At 51.7% G+C, this 12,819-nt stretch overlaps 1 pseudogene; it reads left to right on the top strand.

The window, feature by feature from the left end:
- The first annotated feature begins 733 nt into the window (after nucleotides 1-733).
- The window catches only part of LOC123067348 (G-type lectin S-receptor-like serine/threonine-protein kinase SD2-5), a 20,717-nt pseudogene continuing 8,631 nt past the window's right edge, over nucleotides 734-12,819 (top strand).

Raw genomic sequence — 12,819 nt, 5'->3', positions numbered from 1 at the left:
AGATTTATATATGGACCCAATGGAACAGCTAGCATAGTAAGGTGCAGAAAGAATGGCACTTCCAGCAGCACCATTTACGACAGCAAATTTTGGGCAGCCAGAGCAGCCCAACAAGATCAGCAACAGGCAGTATGCCCAAATGGCAACTCGTCCATCAATTTCTAACAGGAGGCCATTGATATTATAATTTTTTGTGTCGGGAGAAAATATTATTTATTACATGAAAAGACAATGTTGTCCTCTTGCATGAAAAGTTGATAACCATAACTTGATCTGAAGAACATCGTACTTGCCGTTTTTACTACAAATGAGGGACATCGTATGAAGCATCTTCCTTGGTACTATCAAAGATTCTTATGAAAATATTTATGTTAACATCCACACCTAGTTATGTTTTGCATAAAGAAGAGTAGTGGGCGATCCACTACGATGAGACTGCCTTGGGCCAGCAGAGCTAGATAGTGACCTTTTGGAACTAGTGAGACCGCCCAGATGATACTATGTAGTGTCTACTGTATGGTCCTGAATACTAGATACTGTGAGAGGGAGACGATAATCGATCAGTTGAGCACTAAGGAGTCCAAGTACCACCGCGCCACCGAGATCATCAAGCTCCATTGACTCGGTACCATATCTTCCCCTTTCCCCTCTGCAAGCTCATCTCTGCATCTTTTCAGTTTCTTACTGGCTTCTCATGCAAGCAGTTCTCTACATCCGCTAAACTTCAAGCACCATGGGTCATCCTGCCAGTCTCTTCTTCCTCCTATTTGCAACTGCGGCGCACTTTCTCTCCATGGCACAGGGCTTGGACTATCCGACAGCCAACCTCTCAACACAGTGGATCAACAACGACGCCTCCCTCCCACACAGCGTTCACTATGTTGTAGGTTATGTCTTGCGCCCCGTTTTTGGAACGAAGACGCTAGAAGCGTCCGGCTTTAAATTAATAAAGCCCGAAAGGCATCCAGGTTTAACGGTTACACAGTAACAGGTTCAGCAACACACCCCTCAGGGCAGCAAAAGCAAGGTTCATCGCTACATAATCACCATGGCGGATCAGCAAGAGCAATGACCTAAACTACTAAACACCGCAGGAGGTTCCAAAAGCATCATCAACTCGTCATGTTTTGTCTTGCCCTCGTCTGAATTGACTTGATATGCTCCATGGCTTCTGTCATGCGCTCAGCATCGCGCTCCTTCCCCAGCGGTGTCCACATCTGTCGTGTCCATGTTCTTGTCAGCAGCACGAAGCTTTGCACTTTCCAGAGAGGTCATGTCTCCGAGCTTGGCCTTGGCGCGAGCGCTAGGAGCCCGAGATGACACCGGAGTTGCCCTAGTACGCTTGGCCTTGACTGCCGGCCCTGACGCCACCAGAGCCGCGCCCAAATCGCCTCCCAGCGCCGAAACCGACCCCGCAACCTCCGAGACCACCATCTTGTTCCCCGCCTTCCTCCCCGCAGTCTTCTTGGCCTGTCGGCCAGAGCCACTCGACAGGCGCCTGTCAGAGGCCGGAGTTGGGTCCGAGTCCATGAGGACGCATTCCAGCCCCGAGCCCTCCTCCCCCCCTCGGGGTGGGGAGCCCGGCATGGCCCCGTACCCCCTTGCCACCAGAGGGAGAGGCGCACATGGAGCTGTCAGGCTGGAGCCCAGGACCTCGAAAGACGGATCCAGAGAGCGGGCGAGAGGGGGAAGGCTGACAGCCGTGTCTTGAGTCGCGATCACACCCAGTTTTTCCCATGTCTCGGTGTCGATAGAAGTGTCTTGGATGCTGTCTTCGGGGTCGTCCGCCATCTCGCCCATCACCACATCTTGGCCCCCCACCTTCGCGCCGGAACCGGCTGCCTCCTTCTGAGACGCCCCCGTCCCAGGTATGGGCGCCCCAATGGCAGCTGCCTTGGGGGCTTTGCCCGCGGAAGGCCCTTGCTTGCTAGGGTCGCCCTTTCCCTGCTGGCTGTCTGGCGGGGGAGCGGATGGGCCCGCCCCCGAGGCTCCACCGCCCTCACCCAACCTTCTGGGCATCCGTTCTAGCTCCACCTTGATCTGATATCCTTCGTGATTAAACCAGACCTCCACCGTGCCATTCAGCTTTGCCGGCGACTTGCAAGCCAATTTCATCCTCACCGGACCCAACTTAATGAGGGAAAGTTCATCAACCAGAATAGGTCGGCCCAGCATCTTAAAGGCCTCCTTGATGCGCTCAATCTTGCGATGCTTCTCAGGAATCCCATGGAGCCGCACCCAAGCTTCTGGCATCACCATTGGTGGAAGCACCTCATGGACCACATCCCGCACCCTAGCAGTGATGTCGTTAATGGAGAGGAAGAGTTTGCCACTGGTCCGGGCCATGTGAAGAAGGTCCGCGGAGGGAAACACCACCATGAAATCGTCTTCGCCTACTTGCGTGACTTGCCAGTCCCAGTCCCCCGTGACCATGTGTTTGAGCTCCTGAATGAGAACCCGCAGGTTGAGGCTGCCTGGCTCCGCGGAAAGGATTGCCGCGTTTCCAACCGAGGGGAGCCGAGGGCCCTCCAGCTCTTCCTCCTCTTCAAACTGCAAGCAGAAAAAGCCCTCCCCTGAAATTGCACTGCCCATAATCTGTAGGCTAGGCTGCCGACCCCTCGTCGGGCAATGAGCGGAAGCATGTCCCTCCTCCTTGCAGAGCACACACAAAGGCTGGAATTTGCATTTGGACTGGAAATGACCAAGCCTCCCACACTTGAAACATTCCACTTCCATAACCTCCGACCCGTCCTCCACCGGAATGGGTTCGCCCACGGTGCCCTTCGCGCCCGGGGGGAGGGACACAGCCAAGGGATCGGACGACGCCCGGGCCTTCTTGGCCAGCGGATCTCCGTGGCCACCACCATATCTGGGGAGATCCGCGGGCTTGCGTTCCAGCTCCCGACGCCGAGCCATCTCCTTCTTCTTCTTCCTTCTATCCTGCTGCTGGATCCACCATGGGGGAGGGGGACCCCACTCCCCCTCGCGCCCCTCCGGCTCATAGCTCCTCTCAGATCTGCCACCATTCCTAGCTCGCTGCTCCTTCTTCGCCTTTTCCCACAGCTCGCGCTCCCGGCGCCGCTCCCCATCTGAGATCGGGGGCTCCATAGGCCTCTTCTCCGCGCGCCGCCCGTTCATCACCACCGCCGCAAAAGAAATGGAGAGAGGGGGGGTGGGGAAATGAGTTGGATGGATCTGGCACGGCGAGCCCAGCGCCGCACCTCCGATCTAGATGCAGGAAACCCTAGCGAGGGGTCAAGGCAGCCGCGGCGCACCCATAAATAGGAGCCGGGGATGGGCCAAGGCCGAGGCAGGCCCGCCATGGGCTGGACGGAACCCACCGGCCCACTGATCGCCAGGCCTCCCTTCCCCCGGGACTCGCTGTCTCCTCCAGAGCGCGGCCCTTCACCGCCTGCCGAACCTGATTCCTGGGCCGGCCCGCGACCTCGCTGGCCCACCTCGGCCCCGGGCCCGACGCTGCCAACCCTAGCCCTCGGAGACGCCGCGCCACCCTCCTCAGCCTGCGGCGCCGCCGCCTCCTCCTCCGCCGCCCGTCCGGCCCCCGCCGACAACGTAAGGCACGGCCACTCCACCTCCGAGTCCACCGGAGCGAGAAGCGTCGCCGCCGTCCTAACACGGATGTCCCTCGCGGCACCCCCAGAGGACGGCGAGCCCCTGCCCGCCGACGTGGAGGGACGCCAAGCTCTGATCTCGACTGCGCGCGAGCCCCGGCCTCCCGGAGCGAAGCGGCGACGCGCTCTCACGACTCCGGGCCCCGACGAAAGCGCACAGGCCACAAAGTCGCCGAGTGACGGCCTCGTCGGCACCAGGAACCCCTCCCTAGTCGCCGGATCCGAGTCCTCCTCGACCTCCGACTCGTCCGCAGCCAGCGCCCAAAACCGACCGCCTACCGGAGCCAGCATCGCGCTATCCCTCTCGGTCTGCCCCGTCCCCGCCGGAGAGGGCCAAGCGCCGCGCCTGACCACCTCCCAGCCCCCTGAGGCCGAGGCCGGAGGCGACCGAGGCGGGGAGCGCAGTCCGTCGCCTTGGGAAGCGCCCAACGGTCCGCTCATTTCAAATTCTGAGGATCCCTAAGTGCTCCTGTCTTGCGCCCCGTTCTCCTCTGTTTGCAAAGTACCAACTATGGCCAGTCCTTTGCCACAGGGTTGTTCTGTGCCCCACCTTGCGACATGTTCTACTTTGGCGTGTTCATTGTCCAAACTGACACTGGTGACAATATCATTGAAGGGAAACCACAGGTGGTCTGGTCTGCCAACCGGGCTCATCCTCTTAGGGAGAATGCCACCGTTGAGCTAACTTCAGATGGAGAATTGGTCCTTCGTGATGCTGATGGTAGCCTGGTCTGGTCAACCGGTACCTCGGGGCAGATGGTAGCTCGCATGGTGATCACCAACATCGGCAATCTGGTGCTATTTGATCCCATCAATGCAACAGTATGGCAGTCATTTGATCATCCTACTGATGCATTGGTCCCTGGACAGTCACTTGTGGAAGGCATGAGGCTCACAGCAAGTACCTCTGATACAGATTGGACTGAGACTCAGCTATATGCCGCTGTACACCCCGAGATGCTTACATTGCATCCGCACCACCACAACAGTACTATGCGATGACGCCAAGCGAAGAAAAGACAGGAAATTATACAACAAAGGTTACATTCATGAATGGAAGCCTTAGCATCTTTCTCCAGCCAGAAAATCCAGATTCTAATAGCATCTCATTGCCAACACCTAAGTACAGCGGCCAGCACATGAGACTAATGTCTGATGGCCACCTGAGAATGTATGAATGGATTATTGAAGATGATGTGTGGCATGCTGTGTATGATGTAATGCAGCCAGACAATGGTGACTGTGCTTTCCCAACTGTGTGCGGGGAGTACGAACTATGCACCGGCACCGACAGGAAGTGCACCTGTCCCCTTCGGGATAATAATAGCTCAAGCTACTTCAAGCCGATTGATGAGGAAAGTCTTGGTTGCACACCCCTGACCCCAATCTCTTGTCAAGAAATGCAACGCCATCAGCTCTTAACCCTCAACGAAGTTTCTTACTTCGATATAAGCCACCTCGTTGGGAATGTAACCACCCCAGACGACTGTAAACAAGCCTGCTTGAAAAACTGCTCCTGCAGGGCCGTCAGCTTCAGACAGTACTTGCACCAGACTGAAAACGAAGGTTATTGCTGGTGGGTGACCAAGGTCTTCTCCTTGCAATCAATAAAACATGAACTCCTTGATTACAACAACTCTGTTTTCATCAAGGTGCAGCTTGGCCCTTCCAACTCAGCTGCTGCTTCTGCTCCTTTGGCAAACAACAGCAAAAAGGTCATTTTAGGCACTATTATTATTACCGTATTACTTGCTATAGCTGTCACACTTTATCTAGAGAGGAGGAGAGCGCATGCCAAGAAAGATGAAGAATTCAATTTTGATCAATTTGCTAGAATGCCGGCCAGGTTTTCTTTTCAGAAGCTGAGAGAATGCACTCAGGGGTTCAGTAAAAAACTTGGAGAAGGTGGATTTGGATCTGTTTATGAAGGGAAATTAGGTGAAGAGAGAGTTGCCGTGAAACGTTTGGAAGGTGCTAGACAAGGAATGAAAGAATTCTTGGCAGAGGTGGAGACTATTGGAAGCATCGAACACATCAATCTTGTCAGGCTGATTGGCTTTTGTGCACAGAAATCTCAGAGGCTTCTAGTATACGAATATATGCCGAGAGGGTCACTTGATAGGTGGTGTTATGGCGCTGCTAGAAGGAGGGCGCAAGAAGGCCGGCCGGGGGCCTTTTGCCCACGGCCGAGCAAGATGGAAGGATTTCCTTCTTAATTCTTGCTTGATTAGATTGATACATCTCCTCTCTTTATATAAAGAGGTTTACTTGACTCCCAAGCAAGGCTTACTTGACCCCTAAGAGAGCGACTCTTATCTCTAATTAACCCTAAGACTAACGGGCCCATTAGGCCCATTACGTACTCTAACACTACACCCCACCTGGACATGCAGCTTGTCCTCAAGCTGCAGCCTAACCAACTTATAACCATGACTCGACGCAACCCAAACCTAACGCCTAAAAACAAGCCTTTTACATCTCGACTTGTTTTATTATTCTCAACCTAAAATGGACTAGGACGATTTATTTTGGACCTCTTAACAAAAAGTGGATACCATCCGCACGTCGGACGTGCACGTGTACAGCCACCTGGATCCCATGGACACCATCTGGACAAAAGGAGTGCATGTGTATGGTCACCTGGAAGTGGTCGCAAGAGTGACCAGCAGAGGCGCCCTTGCGGCGCCTGGTGACGGAATGCAGTGGTGCTACGTGGTGCGTTGTTGTCGGTGACACCATGCCTTCTTCCTGCCGAACGGCTGTTGGTCTGCACCGCACAGGAAAGAGTGGGGGGCTTGCGATGGAGAATGACGAGGAGGGGTGCGCCCCCCTAACCGCCAATGTCGCAAACTTGGAGGTCGCTGCCCGTGGGGAAAACAGCATGCCCGCTGCCCGTGGGGGAAACCGCATGCCCAAGATCCCCGGCGCAGCGGATGAGATCGAGGTCCTTTGCGCAGCGAAGGGCAACTTGGAGGAGCGGCAGCTGCACACCACGCATCTCTCGCACACGCCGACGCGATAGGAGGCCGCGCGCAGTAGCCTGCAGCCTCACCGCCGCCGACACGTGGTGGGTAGCGATCCAAGACGGAAGCAGTGACGGCGACGGCGGGGACTGGGCTTGGTGGAGCGGGACTCCCGCCGGCGCGGTCGATGCGGGGCCGGAGCTAACCGGCGGTGGCAGCGGCAGTGGCTGCGGCGGTGGCACACCGGGCAGCGGCAACGGCTGCTGCGGCGGAGCGCCGGGCGCGGCGGCGGCTGCCAGTGCAGCCAGGGCTGGGCGGTGGTGGCGATGGATGGCAGCTGCAGTGGCCCGGCGAGTGCGGCGAAGGCCGCCTGGTGCGGCGGCTGCCATGACAGCCAGGACGGGGCGATGGATGGCAGCTGCAGCGGCTGCTGCAGCAGCCCGGCGAGCGCGGCGGGGGCCGCTTGGTGCGGCGGCTGCCACGGCAGCCACGGCGGCGCGGTGGCGGTGATGGGCGGCGCAGCCGGGTGCGGCCCATAGGACCCGGCCAAGAACAGGTGGATCTCCTGGACCGCCTGTGTTAGGTCCCGCAGCGCCCCGGACACCTCCGGGGTGAGGACGACGGGGGCGGGCGCGATGGAGGATCCCGGCGCGGGCAGGAGCGGGGCGACGGTCGTGACCGATAGCGGAAGAGACGGGTTGGGCGGCGGTGAAGACATGATCGAACCGAAGCTAGCTGATACCAAATTGTTATGGCGCTGCTAGAAGGAGGGCGCAAGAACGCCGGCCGGGGGCCTTTTGCCCACGGCCGGGCAAGATGGAAGGATTTCCTTCTTAATTCTTGCTTGATTAGATTGATACATATCCTCTCTTTATATAGAAAGGTTTACTTGACTCCCAAGCAAGGCTTACTTGACCCCTAAGAAAGCGACTCTTATCTCTAATTAACCCTAAGACTAACGGGCCCATTAGGCCCATTACGTACTCTAACAGGAGGATCCATTACCACTAGTAGAAAACAGGGCTATGGTCCAGGCCGGCTCAGCCCATTAGTCCTGGTTCAGTGTAGAACCGGGACCAATGTGGGCATTGGTCCCGGTTCGTGAGCCCAGGGGGCCGGCCGGGCCACGTGGACCATTGGTCCCGGTTCGTCTGGACCTTTTGGTCCCGGTTGGTGGGACGAACCGGGACCAATGGGCCTCGCTCCTGGCCCACCACCATTGGTCCCGGTTGATGGTCTGAACCGGGACCAAAGGCTTCCCTTTAGTCCCGGTTCATGCCACCAACCGGGACCAATGAGGTGCCTATATATACCCCCTCGCGCAAGAGCAGAGCACAGTGCTCTGTTTTTTCTGGCCGAGGGGGAGAGGGCTTTGTGGTGCTCTAGCTCACCTCCTATGCACATGAGGTGTTCGATGGAATGCCCGAGCCACACTACTTAAGCTTTCTCCTCTCGAAGCTCGACCTCCAAGCTCCATTTTCCTCGAGATTTGTCTAGATTTAGCGGTCCGTCACGCCCCATCCCCGTCTTCACCGCCGTCGATCACCCGCGCCGATCTCATCACCGACACCACCGTGGTGAGCCTCTTGTTCTTATCTTCTTTCTGAAAGGAAAAATATTCTTACTTATATGTTTAGATAGATACTTGTATCATTTTCTTACATTTATTATTGCATCTTATATAGTGCGATGGTTTTGGTATCCGCCCCCGTTGGCCCTCGTCCTGTCTATGATTCGGATTTGGTATGTATATTATCTTTATAACTATTGGTTCATTTATTGTTTATGAAAATTATGCCGACCAACATGACATAGATTTTATTTATCTAGGATGTATGTGAATCGGAAATGCCAACCGACCCTATTGTCGAGAGGTTAAATTTAGTTGAAGAAGAAAACAATTTGTTGAAGGAAAAAATAAAAAAAATTGAGGAGGAGAAGATGATATTGGAGTTGCATATTACGGATGTCGTCGATGATCATAAGATCAAGATGGATGCAATGCGCTTGAAGATTACAAAGATTAGAAAATATGCCATTCATACCGAGGCTTGGTATCATTATGCCATTGGATCAATTGTTACCTTGGTTGCGATGATGATCGCATTTGTTTTCGCATTGAAATATTTTACATAGTTTCAATGTATGGTTTAATTAATTAGATGCTCTGGAGAGCTATATGTTGTTAGATGAGAACTATGTATGCATTTTGGTTTTAATGTGATGATAAACTTCTATTAATTTGGACACTTAATTATATATAATGCACGCAGATGAACCGGCAATGGATGTACGGTGACAGACACACCCGCGAGTACATTAAGGGCGTGCATGAGTTTCTCGATGCGGCTGAGGCAAACAAGCAGAATGGTTTCATGTGTTGTCCATGCACTGAATGTGGGAATACGAGGTCTTACTCTAACCGGAAAATCCTTCACTCCCACCTGCTTTACAAGGGTTTCATGCCACACTATAATGTTTGGACGAGGCACGGAGAAATAGGGGTTATGATGGAAGACGGCGAAGAAGAAGAGTACGATGACAACTATGTGCCCCCTGAATACGGTGATGCTGCAACGGGGGGGGAGCTGGTGAAGATCAAGAGGAACCAGACGATGTGCCCAATGATGCTGCCACGGGTGAAGCTGCTGAAGATCAAGAGGAACCAGACGATGTGCCCGATGATGATGATCTCCGCTGGGTCATTGTCGATGCAAGGACGCAATGCATTAGTCAAAAGGAGAAGCTGAAGTTCGATCGCATGTTAGAGGATCACCAAAAAGGGTTATACCCCAATTGCAAAGATGGCAACACAAAGCTCAGTACCGTACTGGAATTGCTGCAGTGGAAGGCAGAGAATGTTGTGGCTGACAAAGGATTTGAGAAGCTACTGAAAATATTGAAGAAGAAGCTTCCAAAGGATAACGAATTGCCCGACAATACATACGCAGCAAAGAAGGTCGTATGCCCTCTAGGATTGGAGGTGGAGAAGATACATGTATGCCCTAATGACTGCATTCTCTACCGCGGTGCATACAAGGATCTGAACGCATGCCCGGTATGCGGTGCATTGCGGTATAAGATCAGACGAGATGACCCTGGTGATGTTGACGGCGAGCCCCCCAGGAAGAGGGTTCCTGCAAAGGTGATGTGGTATGCTCCTATAATACCACGGTTGAAACGTCTGTTCAGAAACGAAGAGCATGCCAAGTTGATGCGATGGCACAGTGAGAACCGAAAGAAAGATGGGAAGTTGAGAGCACCCGCTGACGGGTCGCAGTGGAGAAAAATCGAGAGAAAGTACTGGGATGAGTTTGCAAAGGACCCAAGGAATGTATGGTTTGCTTTAAGCGCGGATGGCATTAATCCTTTCGGGGGGCAGAGCAGCAATCACAGCACCTGGCCCGTGACTCTATGTATGTATAACCTTCCTCCTTGGATGTGCATGAAGCGGAAGTTCATTATGATGCCAGTTCTCATCCAAGGCCCTAACCAACCCGGCAACAAAATTGATGTGTACCTAAGGCCATTAGTTGAAGAACTTTTACAGCTGTGGAATGGAAACGGTGTACGTACGTGGGATGAGCACAGACAGGAGGAATTTAACCTTAAGGCGTTGCTGTTCGTGACCATCAACGATTGGCCCGCTCTCAGTAACCTTTCAGGACAGACAAACAAAGGATACCACGCATGCACGCACTGTTTAGATGACACTGAAAGTATATACCTGGACAAATGCAGGAAGAATGTGTACCTGGGCCATCGTCGATTTCTTCCGACCAACCATCAATGTCGAAAGAAAGGCAAGCATTTCAAAGGCGAGGCAGATCATCGGAAGAAGCCCGCCATGCGCACCGGTGATCACGTGCTTGCTATGGTCAATGATTTACACAACGTAATCTTTGGAAAGGGTCCCGGTGGACTAGCTGTTCCGAATGACGCTGAGGGACACGCACCCATGTGGAAGAAGAAATCTATATTTTGGGACCTACCCTACTGGAAAGACCTAGAGGTCCGCTCCTCAATCGACGTGATGCACGTGGTGAAGAACCTTTGTGTGAACCTGCTAGGCTTCTTGGGCATGTATGGGAAGACAAGAGATACACCTGAGGCACGAGAGGACCTGCAACATTTGCACGAAAAAGACGGCATGCCTCCGAAGCAGTATAAAGGTCCTGCCAGCTACGCTCTTACGGAAGAAGAGAAAGAAATCTTCTTTGAATGTCTGCTCAGTATGAAGGTCACGACTGGCTTCTCGTCGAATATAAAGGGAATAATAAATATGCCGGAGAAAAAGTTTCAGAACCTAAAGTCTCATGACTGCCACGTGATTATGACGCAACTGCTTCCGGTTGCATTGAGGGGGCTTCTACCGGAAAACGTCCGATTAGCCATTGTGAAGCTATGTGCATTCCTCAATGCAATCTCTCAGAAGGTGATCGATCCAGAAATCGTACCAAGGCTAAGGAGTGATGTGGCGCAATGTCCTGTCAGTTTCGAGCTGGTGTTCCCACCATCCTTCTTCAATATCATGACGCACGTCCTAGTTCATCTAGTCGACGAGATTGTCATCCTGGGGCCCGTATTTCTACACAATATGTTCCCCTTTGAGAGGTTCATGGGAGTCCTAAAGAAATATGTCCGTAACCGCGCTAGGCCAGAAGGAAGCATCTCCATGGGCCATCAAACAGAGGATGTTATCGGGTTTTGTGTTGACTTCATTCCTGGCCTTAACAAGATAGGTCTCCCTAAATCGCGGTATGAGGGGACACTGACTGGAAAAGGCACTCTTGGAAGAGACTCAATAATATGCAGGGACGGATATTCTTGGTCTCAAGCACACTACACAGTTCTACAGAACTCTACCTTGGTGACCCCGTATGTCGATGAACACAAGAACAGTCTGCGCTCCAAACACCCGGAGCAGTGCGACGACTGGATTACATGTGAACACATCACGACTTTCAGCAGTTGGTTGGAAACACGTCTCAGAGGTGACAACACTGTTTGTGATGAGTTGTACTTGTTGTCCAGGGGACCATCTTTGACTGTATTGACTTACAAAGGATACGAGATAAATGGGAATACATTTTACACGATCGCCCAAGATCAAAAGAGCACCAACCAAAACAGCGGTGTCCGCTTTGATGCAGCAACCGAGAGCGGAAAGGACACATATTATGGTTACATGGTGGACATATGGGAACTTGACTACGGACCTGATTTTAAGGTCCCTTTGTTTAAGTGCAAATGGGTCAATCTGTTAGGCGGCGGGGTACAGGTAGACCCACAGTACGGAATGACAACAGTGGATCTGAAAAATCTTGGGTACATTGACGAACCGTTCGTCCTAGCCAATGATGTGGCACAGGTTATCTATGTGAAGGACATGTCTATCAAACCGAGAAAAAGAAAAGATAAGGAAGCGAATACATCATACGATGAGCCAAAGCGCCACATAGTTCTTTCAGGAAAAAAGGACATCCTGGGAGTGGACGGCAAGACAGACATGTCTGAAGATTATGAAAAGTTTCATGAAATTCCTCCCTTCAATGTCAAGGCTGACCCAAGCATCCTGATAAACAATGAAGATTATCCATGGTTACGACGCAATAAGCAAATGACACAAGCGAAGAAAAAGTGAAGACTTTCTCCCGCAATAAGCAAAAGCTATGTGGGTGAAATTATGATACCATCCCAACTTTGATGTCTTATGGTTCGAAACTTTGATACTTTGAAAGTGATTGTCCATTTTGTACATGAAGTGCATCAAGTTTTTGTCGTAACCCTCTCTACTTTTTGGAACATGCTATGTGGGTGAAATGAATTAATAGCAAACAGAATGAACTACAAAACTTTTATGAAAATAAAAACAATCAATTAAAATATTATGTTATGATCAACTAAAATAAAACTATATTATTCTTCAATAGCAAAAAGAATATATTTTTGTGACCTAAAATCAAACTATAAGTATTTAATTGTAAGTATAAATAAAAAATAAATAGCAAAGAAGAAAAAAAATTCTATTTTTATAGTAAAGTTATTCATAAACTAGTGATTCACACAAATTTTTAAAAATTCAAATTTAAACTATTCAAAATTTAAAACTAATGGCACTAACAGAAAGTTTATAATTTTTGTGACCTAAAATCAAAAAGAAATCACTAAAAAACTATAAGTATTTAGTTGTAAGTATAAATAAAAAATAAATAGAAAAAAAT

This window comes from Triticum aestivum, chromosome 1A (genome assembly GCF_018294505.1).
Source record: "Triticum aestivum cultivar Chinese Spring chromosome 1A, IWGSC CS RefSeq v2.1, whole genome shotgun sequence".
In the NCBI taxonomy this organism is placed as follows: domain Eukaryota; kingdom Viridiplantae; phylum Streptophyta; class Magnoliopsida; order Poales; family Poaceae; genus Triticum; species Triticum aestivum.
The sequence above is the reverse complement of the archived record's forward strand: the minus strand, read 5'-3'. Positions and strand labels throughout refer to the sequence as shown.